The 14,546-nt window shown below is 36.7% G+C and overlaps 1 long non-coding RNA gene across 1 annotated transcript; it reads right to left on the reverse strand.

Annotated features, from left to right (window-relative positions):
- Window positions 1-11,678: 11,678 nt before the first annotated feature.
- LOC112093275 lies at window positions 11,679-13,922 on the reverse strand. The gene is made up of 5 exons (XR_002902983.1): window positions 12,848-13,922; window positions 12,702-12,744; window positions 12,012-12,163; window positions 11,887-11,937; window positions 11,679-11,776 (listed from the first exon to the last, which is right to left on the reverse strand). It is a non-coding gene; the product is annotated as an uncharacterized LOC112093275 (long non-coding RNA).
- Window positions 13,923-14,546: the final 624 nt, after the last annotated feature.

Consider the following 14,546-nt stretch of genomic DNA (forward strand, 5'->3'; position numbering starts at 1 on the left):
TTCTGTCACTCCCAGACGAACTACTGCCACCGCTTGCCATTTCCCCAACCATCTGTCCCTGGTTGCGGTTTCTTCTACCACTCCGCTGTGGTCCACCTGAAACAGAAGGTCTACCAGAGACAGAGACTCGACCCGCCTCTTCTTCTTTGCTTTGGCGATAGGCCAAGTTATCCTGTTCCACCCGTGTAGCAGCAGCTACCAAATCCCGGAAGTTTCGAAGTCTCAGAGCCACCAAGGATCTCCTCACAGAGTTCTTGAGGCCCTTCTCAAACTTAAGACATCTCATGTGTTCAGACTCCACCAGAGATGGCGCAAACCAGGACAGGTCATTAAACTTAGCCTCATATTGCCTCACCAACATTGTCACCTTGCTGCAGCGACATGAATTTCAGTGCTTTTTCTTCCCTGTAACTCTGAGGAAAATACTGGTCATTGAACAGCGTCTCAAACTGCTCCCAGGTCAATCATACGACATCCATTCTCCTCTTGACCTGTTTCCACCAAGTGTTTGCTAACCCTTCCATCTTGTACACCGTAAATTCCACCCAGTATTCATCTGGGACTCCCATAGTACTCAAGTGCTTAACTATGGAGTCAATCCAGAACTCCGCCTCCTGGGGTCCTCCCTCACTATTAAACGAGGGGATAGGCGCACGCCTAAATTCCCGGAAGTATCCTTGTTTCCTATCCTCAACCGGCCGCTCGTTTCGAGCTCTTGTGGCCATGCGTTGAAAGGCAGCATACATAGCATCTAGAAATCCTTGATTCTGTTGTGCCGGTTGATTAGCAGGCCTACGGCGAGGCGCCATTTCCTTCAACTGAAATAAAACTGGACTATTTAGTGGATTACAGATGTCATACATATATGTACAATCCTGGGGTTTCTTGACCTAGGGCTCTGATACCACCATGTCACGCCCCCCAAACGGGGTGGGTAACGTGGAACTCGATTTGGGATTAATAAAGCAGATTCCCAACCGGGTCCCACACTTAACTGCATAAAAATATAAATAAACGACATAATCCAGGAGCCTCTGACACACAGGGCTCCACCCCACAGGACATACAGTATCGTACATACATGCACATGTAAATAATCAATTACAATAGACATCATCCACAGTCTAGTAAATCCAATATTAAATAGGTTTACATAATTTCTCAAATTCCTTACATTTGTTCAAGAGGATAACTCAATCCTCACTTGATCCAACAGTAGCAACTCCAGCTACCCTGCACCGCTCCTCGAGCCTCCTGGGAGGGGTTTAACATTTAAAACATAAAACGTGAGCGAAAGGCCCAGTAAGATATAATTTGAAATATTTAAAATAAATGAGCGCATAAATAAATAATTGAATACATAAATAAAATAAGACATTCAGTCCCGACAGAACAGCCGGAACCTCACATCCTTTTTCTCAAAGGAAATATAACTGAAAATAACCATATTACAGGCTTCAGCAAGTAATTAGTACAAATTACTTACCTAACCAAGTTAGTACAAATATCTACCCAAGTGCCTCGCCTACCCGACCGGTTTCGGGTTCTGCCCCCGAGGATGCACTCTCCGCATCCTATCTAGGCTTACAGCAATAGACTCTATTACCAGTTCACAAGATCTCTTATCTTAAGAAATCATCCATTTAACATTATGAAATCGTTCATATGCCCCCACGAACTACTCAAGCCGCGGGCCCCATGACTGGACAAAGCCATGAGGTTCCATGACTAGACAAGCTATGGATTCCATGGACAGGACAAGCCAAGGATTTCCATAAACTAACAAGTCATGGTTTTTAAAACATTTTTCTTTCGCAAACCAATCCCTTTCTTTAAAACACTTTCAAGGCCAAAATCCCTTTTGAAAACAGGCTCACAAGGAAAAGGGATAGAAATCCTACCTCGTACAATCAAACCTGGGACTAGCGTTGCCTTTTCTGACTTCCGCTTCCTCAAGCCCCTTCAGTCTGAATCCACAGCGAGCACTGATACAAAACGACACTTTAGGATCAATTCTCAGTCCTAAAGTAATCCAATCTCAATCATATACCAAGATTTCCTATTAGTGTGCCCTAATCAAATTTCACGTTTCAATAATCAATTCCAAGGGTTTTCAATCGCAAATAACGGTGGCCATAACAAGATCCGGTCGACCGATGCGGTCAACCGGTGGAGAACGCCAGTTCGCGAAAACTCACGGAAATCAGTTCAAAAACCTGCAAATCCAGTCCCAATTCAGAAAATCTCAAGGGACAACCACTAGATCCGGGTTCTAGGTACTAAAACAAGTCCAAAGAACCCAAGATCTCCAATTTCTACCCTAGTTTTACTCAAAATCCATCAAAATCCGTTTTGAACCAAAAATAAATTTTGAAATCCGAAAAACATAGATTCAAGAGAGGTTCTTTCAGTAATCTTACCTTGAATCCTTCTCTTGACGTTGAAAACTCTTTGAAATCACTCTTGGTTCGAATCCGGTTTTGATTTGAGACACAAATGGGAGAGAGAGAGGGAGAGAGAGAGCACGGAAGTGTGTGAGAGAGAGAGAGAGAGAGAAACGCACGGGAAAGAAAAAGAAAATGAAGGAAAAGAAAGGAAAAAGAAAAAGAAAAGAAAAGAAAAGAAAAATAAAAGAAAGTGACATGTGTAAATTATAACAGTCTAGAAATGCGCCCATACATACTTCTGGATTAAATAAATTACTGTGAATAATTTAAATACCTTGGAATTATTTAAACTCAATTAATTAAATCAGATTAGGCATACTAATAATCTCAATTACCTTAATTAATCTCAATTAATTCTTCAGGGTGTTACACGGTCGACCGGTGGGAGCTGGACAGATCGGCCGACATGGCTGATCCGAAGAAAACAAAGCCAAAACCTGCAAATACGAGTTCAATTCTAAAATATTTTCAAAGGAAACAACAAATCCAGGTTCCATATACTTAATCAAGTCCAAAGAATCAAATTTCCCCAAATCTCACCAGGATTTCCACCAAAACCATCAAAATCAAACTTAAATTGAAAATAACTTTTACCAAAGGAAAAATCCAAGATTCAAGAGAAACTCTCAAAAATCTTACCACCAATCCTTCCTTTGATGTTGAAAACTTCTTAAGGTTCCTTTTTTGTTCAAGCTTCTTGAGAAAAGGTAGCAAATTTTGAGAGAGAGAGGGAGAGAGAGAGATTGGCTGAGAGAGAGAGTGACGTGGGGGAGTGAGAGGAAAAAGAGATAAATAAGAGGAAAAAGAAAAATAAAATAAAATAAAATAAAGTGATAGACATCAAAGATATTTAGAAAAATGGATCAGAAAATGTGTCTCTACACACTTCTGAGGTGAAAATATGAATATTGAAAATGTTTAAATCCTTTGAAAATATTTAAACTTAAATATTATAAACATTTAATGAACATAATTAATCAAGTAAATTAAATTAGGCATACTAATAAATCACAATTAGCATAATTAATCTTGCTTAATTCCTCGAGGTTTTACACTTTCTCAGAAAACTAATGTCAGTACATCATAAGCGCTAAACGGTGCTCTAAACATATGCAAATCTATGATATTACCCCATGTACCTGGCTACCTGCCATGTCTTGATTCGAGCTCCGTTTGTAGTTCCCTTAAGGTAAACCTTACTAACAAAAATGTTCTCTACCTGCACAATGTTTCCTCCCCTCCCTAGGCTTCCAATGCTATTTCCAATGGTAAACCAAGTAGTGAACTTCTTTGAGGAGATAAATTCATCATGTTACAAAGATTACCTTATTCCATGACCAGGTCCACATTGAATATAGGAGATATAGATATCTGAAGTATAGTCTTTAATGGAGATACAATCATTCCCTGTTCTCACAACGCAATACAAGTTAGGAAAAATACACATAAAGATATAGGATTGAGGGGGAAACGGGAAAGATTAAGATGTTAATTAGAAAGGAAAAGGAGACAACTACCTTTTACTCTTGATTAATACCCTTTAGTCAAAGAATTATATTAGATAAAAGTGTATTAATCAAGAGTAAAAAAGTAAAAATCCAGACCTATGCACTCTTAAGAGTAAGTTCAATAATTTTCTCTAATTTTTTTCTCTCTTTTTAGAATTTAACTAGTATTTTACCCGTTGCAGCGGGTAATAGTTATAAGTTATATAAGAAGTTGGTAGTTTTGATTGTATAGAATTAGTTTATGTACAAATATTTATATGTGAGTATGTTTATATAACATTGTCATAAGTACTTTTTACAATGCATTTGTGCGTTTTCTCTTGCTTTTTCTGTTGCGGTTTTTAGCTGCAAAATAAAAATTCTGGACAAATTAGTATTGGTTATTGAGGATGCTGAAAATGTTATCTGTATATGTTATATAAATTAAGTTATATAGAAGTAGTTGTATTACCTGGTTTTTTGACGTTTTGTGTAAGGTTCTACTTCTTTTGACTGAAGCCTAAAATGATAAAAGTTTGTTTAGATATATATTTAAAATTGGAGATATCATTTTTTGTTAACGGGTAATGTAACATAGTGAATACATCTTACCTTGTGGTTGTTTTTTTTTAGATCTCGTGTGCGTGGATCTATTGGCTTTGCATATGATGTTTGCGGTTTTGGTGTTGGTTGTTAAGTATCTGGTGGTTTTCAATATAAGCACTGAAATGATAAAATATGGTTTAGATATATATTTAAAGTAATAAATATTGGATGTAAAATGATAGATTTTCTTACCTTGTTGTTGATTTTTTATGAATTTGGTGTTTTTGGATCTGCTTATGTAATGGCTAACATTTGTGTTGATGGTATTGGAGGCTGAGTATCTTCAAATATTTTTGAAACAACTGTATTTATTTGTGGGCCTTTTTTGTTGAAAATAAATTTGAAAGATTTTTGTTTGCCCTCTTAGTTGATCGATCATTGGTGGTATGACTAATTGATCAGTGAAGCCTTGATCAATTGTCAATGTGGAGCGCAGTCTCTTAATCAAGGCTTGTGCTGCTTTGTCAAATATAGTGATATCTATATTTCCAATATTATCTTCGATTTGTACATTTAATCTGTACCTGCAAAATGTGTGATAATAATTGATTGTTATATGATCCAAATAAAGAAAGAACGTGCATAATTCTACAACTAAATGAGGGTATTAAGGGCCCTTGACAGCCCACACAAATCAATCACACCCTAACTATAATTTATTTCCTTATGTAAACAATAATTCAAACACCTCTTCTCGAAATTTAAAATAAATCCCGGTAATTCAAACACCTCTTCTCGTTCCCATGTAGCTTCCTCTACCTTTGGTTACAACAAAGAACTATTACTAAGGGAATCTCTTTATTGCTCAAGGTCTTCATCTTCCGGTCTAAAATCTTGACTGGTTTCTCTTTGTAGCTCATATCTTCTTGAATTTGAATTCCTTGTGGCTTGATGACATGCGACTGGTCCGGTACATACTTCTTCAGCATCGATAAATGAAAAACGTTATGGACAGATGCCATCCTTGAGGCAATTTTAGCTTGTAAGTGAGGCAATTTTAGCTTGTAAGCTACTTTGCCAATGTGCTCGCTTACCACAGATGATTCCACATAGACCAAGCTTGCCTTTCTCCCCAAACCGCATCACGCTCTTCATCAGGATGACCTTGACAAACATCGAGTCTCCAACCTCAAACTCTAAGGGCTTTCAACGTACATCTGTATAACTCTTTTACCTACTCTGGGTTGTGGCAATCGATTGTTGAATCACTTTCACCACCTCTGATGTCTTATTCACAAAGTCAATTTTCTCCTTAAAATTAGTATTCTTCTTAAGTTTTGATTCCATCGACTTCTTCTCCCAAGCCTCATGCCAACATATAGGGATCTACACTGCCTCCCATATAAGGCCTCAAAGGGAGCCATCCCGATCGTCTCCTGGTAATTGTTGCTATAAGTGAACTCAACCGACGGCAGAAACTTACACCAACTTCCTTCCAAGGCACAAGCTCAGAGCATACTTTCAAGCGTTTGATTGGTCCTCTTTGTCTGACCGTTTGTCTACGGGAGAAAAGCCGTGACTAAATTTGAGTTTCATCCCCATAGCTGCCTGAACGCTCCTCCAAAAATGTGAGGATCTCGTCGGAAATAATAGACTAGGGGACACCGTGAAGTTTCACGATCTCTTTAATACATAGCTCTCCCAACTGCTCAATAGAGAATGTCGTCCGTATAGGAAGCAAATAAGTTGACCACCCAAATAGTATCAAATCCTTTAGAAGTCCTCAGCAATCCAATAATGAAGTCCATCATAATATCTTCCCATTTCCATTCTGTAATCTAAATTGACTGGAGCAACCCTCTTGGCCTTTCGTGTTCACCCTTGACTTTATGGTAAGTCAAACATTGCTTCACATAGTCTGCTATGTCCCTATTCATTCCGAACCACCAGAAACTACCTCTAAGATCCATATACATCTTGGGTGAAACAGGATGAAGCGTATATGGAGTCTTGTGCGCCTCCTCAAAAATCTTCATCCTTAGCTTTGTCTTTGGGAATGAATAACCATCCCTTATACTTCAGCACTCCATCATCTGCTATGCTTAAACCCTCGCACTTCCCTCAGGCTCTGAATCAGGATCAAGGCCTTGGATGCTCTGAATATCATGAAAAAAAAGCCAGAGACAAGGTCATCGCTGATAACTGTCCCACGACTAACCCAAACCATGGGTGACATAGTTCCTCTCATAATCTTTCAACTGTCTTGAGGTATAGATCACAAAGCCTTCGTCACCTTCCAGAATTATCAAAATCGATGCGCTTATTAATCTCCTCTTCAGCTCTTGGAAACTCTGCTTACGGTTATCACTCCATTCAAACGTTTTCCCTTTCAAGTAGGTGTTGTTAGGGGCATAGTCAACTTGGAAAAACCTTCCACAAACTTTCTATAGTATCTTGCTAATCCAAGAAAACTTATGATCTCGTTAGCATTCCATGGACGGCTTCAGTTGCTTATGGTTTCCACCTTCGTAGGATCTACCATCACGCCATTCTTAGAGATCACATTGCCTATGAATGCCACATTATCTAGACAAAGTTCCCACTTTGTGAATTTAGCATACAGTCAATTCCCTTTCAAAATTTGCAAAACTATCCTCAAATTCTCGTTGTCCTTCTCTTAAGTCTTAGACTGGATATGGATATCATCAATTAACATAATAATAAATTTATCAAGGAAATCCCTAAACACTTGGTCCATCAAGTCCATCAATATTGTCAATGTATTCGGCGGTCTAAACAACACGCCTTAAACTCATATTAATCATACCTACTTTGAAAGGTAAACCTCAGATTATCATCCTCTTTAGTCCTCAACTAATGGTAGCCAGATCTTAAGTTTAACTTGAAGAACACTGTTGCACCCTTCAACTAACCAAACAAGTCATCAATCTTCGATAGTGGATACCTATTCCTTATTGTCACCTTATTCAGTTCTATACAATCCATCCACACTCATAGAATTGTCCTTACTCCTAGCAAACAACATGGTGTATGAAACCATGTTCCAGCAACCCTATAATTACTTGTGTAATTCCTTTAGTTCAACATGTGTCATTCTATAAGGCGCTTTTTAAATCAATCCATTCCAGACATAATTTCAGTCTCAAATTCCATTTTACTATCTGGTTGTAACCAAGCAGATCGTCTAGAAATACTTCACCAAAATCCTTATTGACATGCGCATCTACTAACTTCAGCTTTTCTTCCACCTTTTTCTTATCCACTATGCTAGCCATAAAAAACATACATCCATTGGCTTACATTTGTTGTGCATCTTAGTCTCCTTCCTCGGTTCACCCATTTATTGGAACTGTTTTTCACCTTCGAGTCAGCTCATATAAGCTGGAAAATTCCAGCACTCATAGAATGACGAAAATTCACTAAAAATTCCTTAAAATACAAAACCATTATGCTCAACATGCATTAATCACATTCTATCTATTATTCAACCCATGACCTGATTCTTACACTTAAAATCATAAAAACATGCTTGTAATTCCAAAATATCGACTTCCTATTCTAGGAAGTAACACGGCAAGAATATGTCAATAATAATAAAGACAACCCAAAATATAAAGTAATTTACAAGCCATTAAATGATCCTTCTAATTAGAATTGATAACTTAAAGAAAGAAAAAATGTACTTGACTGTTTAGCAAAACCACCGGTCAACAAAATCGTAATTCCATTAGTAAAGGAGTAAAAGAGAGAACTATCATTCGAATAGATTTATAAAAACAAAGAATGAACAAATTGGTGGTAAAATCATAATATTATATCAACTACTAAGACAATGCTTCCGTTGAACATGTTTTCTATGAATTGCAGAAAGCCACAACCACCAATATGACATGCTTGACTATCGAAGAATCAAATTAAAAACCTTTAGCCCTAGATAATAAAACCATATATCAATCGTATAGCCTCACTCAATCATCATCTTATGAACATTCCTCTTCTCCCTCTCAAACAAAAACCATCAAAACATTTACCCAAACCCTCCAAAGACATTTAAACCAAAACCAAACAAACGACAAGAAAGAACTATACCTCAAAAATCTTTATATTTTCTTGGATGATTAGAGAACTCACAGACTCGAGAAGTAGTGGGATTTGATGGCTGGTTGTGGAAATCTCTGTGGTATTCTTGAACGTGAAAGAGAAGGAAGAGGGAGGGAGAATGAGGAATAGAGAGAGCCTAAAAATGTCGATAGAGAGAGGGAGATATTAGGCAACAAAGAGAATAATAGCGTGAGGGTCTAAAAAAATAGAATTTTTATGGGTCAATACGCATATGAAAATTATGAGAAATTAATTTTGGAATTAACTTCAATACTAATTGGCTTAAAACTAGGTGATTTATGGGCTGGCAATTGGCACAGAGACGTAAACGTGTGAAGCAATAAGTTTTTTTTTTTTTTTTTTTCCTTGCTCCCATGCACGCTGGTCACACTCTGTATAATACATATTACACGTATTACGTAGTACATTATAAATATGTACTCATATAGGTATGTGTATTATATATATATATGGGAAATTCTCCGGAAAATCCCCAGGAAATCATTGACTTTAGGCAGCAGAGTTGACATTGTAATATATGTAATTATTAGGGCAGAATTGACGATTTGATCTCATAATTAGTGCAGTTTTATTGTTTTCCTAGCCTAGTTGTAACCGGCCCTAGCAGCCTATAAATGTACTCTCTTTTGCTGAATAATACAAGTTGAGCAATTCACCTCAAACTTCATGGTCTCAGAGTCAAACGAGATCTGTAAAATGGCTGGAAAGGAAACCACTTCTTCGTCTTCCTCATCTTCCTCTCCCTCATCTTCCTCTTCATCTATCACTAATCTTTAATATGGTGATAACTCTTCCCTTCAAATAACCAGTCACAAACTGAATGGAAAAAATTTCCTTCAATGGTCCCCATCCGTTCTTATGTTGCTTTGTGGGAAAGGCAAGATCGGCTACATCAATGACGAAATCAAAAAACCAAGCGCCGGAGATGCTGATTACGCTGCAGCATGGGAATTAAACAATTCCATTGTGATGGCATTGCTAATTAACTCTATGGAAATGAGTATGAGCCACACATATCTTTTCTTCAAAACCGTAAAAGCCATTTGGGAGATGGTAAAGGATAATTACTCGGATTTTGAGAATGCTTCTCAAGTTTTTGAAATCAAGATGCAACTTAAGGAGATTCGGCAAGGTAAACTTGATGTTACAAGTTATTACAACTCACTAAAAATCTGTGGCAGGAGCTTGATCTATGAGGCCGACTGGGGTGATGTTGACAAGCATGTGAAATTCAAAGCACATCTCGACAAGGAGCGTCTATATGACTTTCTTGCAGGACTCAACCAAGACCTTGTTGAAGTCTGAGGAAGGATTCTAGGTAGGAAGCCTCTTCCGACAATCAGCGAAGCCTTTGCTGAAGTCCGACGTGAGCAGAAGAGGCGGAGTGTGATGTTGAGAGACTTCAAAGAAAGCGAACAAGTTACAATGGTGGGAGAGAAGTCGATTAAGACTACAGCCTTGGCCGCGAATAGGATTGAGGGGGCTGCCAAACCAAGCAAGCAGAATGAAAGACTGTGGTGCAATCATTGTAACAAGCAGGGTGAAAGACTATAGTGCAATCTTGTCACCTGGAAGAGCAAGAAGCAATCAGTGGTAGCTCGTAGTAGCGTTGAGGCTGAGTTTCGGGCAGTTGCTCACAATATTTGTGAGGGAATATGGATAACTCGGCTATTGAGGGAACTAAGAATACCACAGGAGAACCCCATAAAGCTATACTGCGACAACAAGCAACAATTAACATTGCTCATAATCCAGTGTACCATGACAGGACCAAACATGTGGAAATAGACAGGAATTTCATCAAGGAGAAGATCGACAATGGGAGTGTTTGTGTAGTCTACTTACCTGCAAAACAACAAGTTGTCGATGTTCTAACCAAGAGTCCCTCAAAACCTAGATTCCATGAGTTAACTAGCAGGCTAGGCCTGATCAATATATATGCCAAGCTTGAGGGGGAATGTGGGAAATTCTCCAGGAAATCCCCATAAACTCATTGACTTTAGGCAACAGTTGACATTAGGCAGCAGAGTTGACATTGTAATATATGTAATTATTAGGGCAAATTTGACTTATGTAATTAGGGCAGATTTGATCTTGTAATTAGTGTAGTTTAATTGTTTTTCTTAGCCTAGCTGTAACCGGCCCTAGCAGCCTATAAATGTACTCTTATAATACAAGTTTAGCAATTCACCTCAAACTTCAATATAATCTAGAGATAAAAATTAACCATCACACAAATTTATCGCATCATCTCCTAAATTTAAGGATTTGGCATGAATTTATTCTTGCACCATGAGTCCTCGTCGCATTCACCTATTCAAATTAACTAAACGTAACGTTAGGACAAACTAACTATAATACCATAACTATATCCATGTTAATTCGTAACATCTTATTCATAACAATATTGTTAGTTAGAATTTTGGGCGCTACATCTTAACTACATACCTTGCCATTTCAAAAATTAAAGAAAAAAACAAAGCAACACTACAATGTGACCCCATATTCAAATTAAACCTGTAACGAGAGCAATGAAAATAATTCAAACGTGTTGTTGATGAAATCCAAAAGAAAAAAATAAAGAGTCTGTTGATAATAAAATATGGAAAGAAAATAACAACTAGAAATAAAGAAATTGAAAACCATAGTTGTTCGGTTTAAGCATCTATACCTAACCTACGAAAAGAAGAATGCAAAATAATTAAAATGTGCCGAGGATAAGCTTAAAGAACATAAATACTTAAGAACAAACCTAAAAGAATATTGGATTCTACGATCCCAACTACAATACCTCGCCATTCAAAAATACGAAAAAAAAAACAAAACAACAGTAGAATGAGTCACTGATCCAAATTAAACCCGTAACGAAAACAATAAAAATAATTAAACGCGTTGTCGATGAAATATAAGAGGAATGAAGTAAAGAGGCAACTAAAAATAACATATATAGAAAAAATAACAAATCTAAAATCAAGAAATTCAAAGCCATAGTGATACGATTATAGCATCGATACATAACATGCAAAAAGGAGATCCAAAATAATTCAAAGGTGCCGAAGATTGTGTTCTGTAATTGTAGTTACAATACCTCACCATTTCAAAAATCAGAAGAACAAAGCAAGACTACATGGAAATCCTAAATTAAAATTAAACCTGCAATGAGAACAATAAAAATAATTTAAATGTGTGGTCGATGAAATTCAAGAGAAATGAAGCAAAGACGTCTCTGAAAGTAAATGATGGAGAGAAAAATAGTAACCCACAATTAATAACATCAAAACTATAGTTGTCCACTTTCAGCATCCATACATAACCTGTGAAAAGGACGATCAAGAATAATTAAAAGGTGTCAAAGATAAGTTTAAAGAGTGTAATGCAAGGGAAATACCCATGTTATTTGGCGGGATTGAGTGTGACAGAGAATCTATATTGTTTGGGTTCAGTCTGAACCGAAAACCAATAAAACAGAAGATGGGTGATGAGTGTGAGTGATTATTGCCATCTTCTCCTCATGTCAATTTCTATTCTTTTTTTTTTTATCTATATCAAAGGGAAAAGGAGTTACACATGAGAAAATCAAAAATCCCCCAAAAAAAAAAGTTTTTTTTTGTGTGAATAGAACAACAATTTTATGGCAAAGAATCACATCCACACAACAATTACTTTGATAATGGTCTCTCTCTCATGCCCGAATTGATGGCTCTTCGTTCATCCGAATGCATAGATGGAGAGCACAAACAAAAGGGAGAGAGAGGTGAAACAAAAGGAAAGAGGAAAAAGCTGGAGGAGAAAAGAAGGGGAAACAGACGACGTTAGAAAGGAAAGAGAAAAAAACAAAAACAAAAAAAAAAACCTAGAGCACAAAAGGAATGAAGCTGGCCCTCAAACAGTAATTAAAAAGAACTGAGATTTATCATAGAATAACCATAACTATTATTTCCATCTTTAGTGCAATGTTCCCTTCAATATTAAGTTGCTAAATAGTAAGATTCCGGTAGAAAAAACTCGCCTAATTTAAAGATTAATTGAGTAAGATCTCCGAATTAATAAACTAAGAGAGAGAGACAAAAAAACTCACCATGGTTGAATGGACCCTCATGTGTTGTAGAAGGAGCTAAGGCCTGTTCATGACTCAGCCTAATCAGTGCCCAAAACCAACAAAATAAACCCAGTAATAGAAAAGAGACACAAAAGAATTATGAGATAGATAAGGTAGCGACTCACCAAAAGAAGAGCATGAGAGGCATTTAAGATAGGGCAAACAAAGATAGAAGATATCTAAAATGTCGAACATAATATTAGTTCCTCTAAAATCATGACAAAAGCATCCATAAGGATAAATAAACATCCTCTAAAATCAAGTATTAGAAACCTGAAAGTTCTAAAATAAGAGTAAAAGATAGATAAAGGCACTATTCCAAAGGACATGAGTCACCAAAAAGAGGTTGATACTGTGGGAATAGACTTCACAAAGTTCTTAAGACTATCAAATTCCATTTGTCAACGTGCATCCAAGTTCGTAAGGTTATCGATCTGCATCTGCAGAGTCTTGAAGGTCTTGCGTATTTGTTCCTGACTTTGAGTAGAGAAATAACCTTTTTTTTATCTCCTTCTTATCCCGATCATGTGCTAAGGACATTATTCATTATATCTTTCTCTGCCATTAATGTGGGCGGTGTAGAGGTATTTCCCTCAGCTACATCACTTGAATGACCAGTTTGAGTTTGCAAATATATCATCTTGTGCTGTCAATTGAAAATGAACAAGTGAAAAGAAAAACTAATGAATACTGAATTATAAAGAAACACAAAAAAACAAATAAATAAAAACTTGCATAATTCTCCTCTGGTACTGTCCAGTTCAACCCTTAGTCTTGTGATGGCACATATCATGACAGAGCTCAATTAGTCCACTAGAATTATCAAGCTCCTTTGCTTTTTGCTACAAAAGAACACAATCTTAATATTTGAGGTAGTGATGTGTTATCTCTAATAATTCAGAGTCATGAAAGCAAAACCACCAAATGGAGCCAGGGCACTAAGAGAAATACTTCCTTTTCTCAAGGACCGCCACGGCATAACATGTCCCAAAGAATGCTCTAAAAATGGTCAGCAGAGATTGAATTTTACCACAAGCATTAAAATGTCTGATTCTTAGATAAAGAAGGCTGTAAAAATGGTCAGCAGAGATTGAGTTTTACCGCAAGCATTTAAATGTCTGATTCTTAGATAAAGACGTCTTCTTTGCTTTAAAGTACTACATATATTTAAATTCTTTTAATTGATATCGGACAAGCTAAATAATTGCATTAAACATAAAATAGGATACACATCTACTCATTCCAATCACAAAACTTTGTCATACCAACCCATTTTTGTATTAATAAATGAATAGGAGAAAATCATAAATATGGATCCAAAGAGTCAGTAAACTCCAATCACAAAGCACAGTCACAAGATTTTGTCCACGTGGAAATCTCATTTTCATCCATATTTCTTTTGTTAAGGCCAAATAAGAGTCAAAAGAGCAAAGCATGTGACTAAATGGCATTAGCATATCATAACTACTACTTAAAGGATCATCAAAAGTGATTTTATACTTTATTCTCTATAAACTAAAGTGGATGTATGTATGTATATATAGATTAGTATGTGATTTATAACTTCTCATATACACATCATGCGTGAAATCCGCTTGGTTGAATACAAGAAATCACAGAAACCATCATGGGGAACTCTATTTTTCTACTAATGATATAAATTTAAACACAACCATAGCAGATCAAAATGAAATACCTTATCAAACACGTGAGAAGCAAATGATTTAGCTCCTTGAATGCTGATTCAAAGCATTGGTTGCTGATTTTTTCTGCAAAGTTAAAAAGCAGTTGTTATATAACCTATAAATCACATAAAAAATGTAT

The sequence above is a fragment of the Morus notabilis genome, unplaced genomic scaffold, assembly GCF_000414095.1.
Source record: "Morus notabilis unplaced genomic scaffold, ASM41409v2 Scaffold1334, whole genome shotgun sequence".
NCBI classification, from domain to species: Eukaryota; Viridiplantae; Streptophyta; class Magnoliopsida; order Rosales; family Moraceae; genus Morus; species Morus notabilis.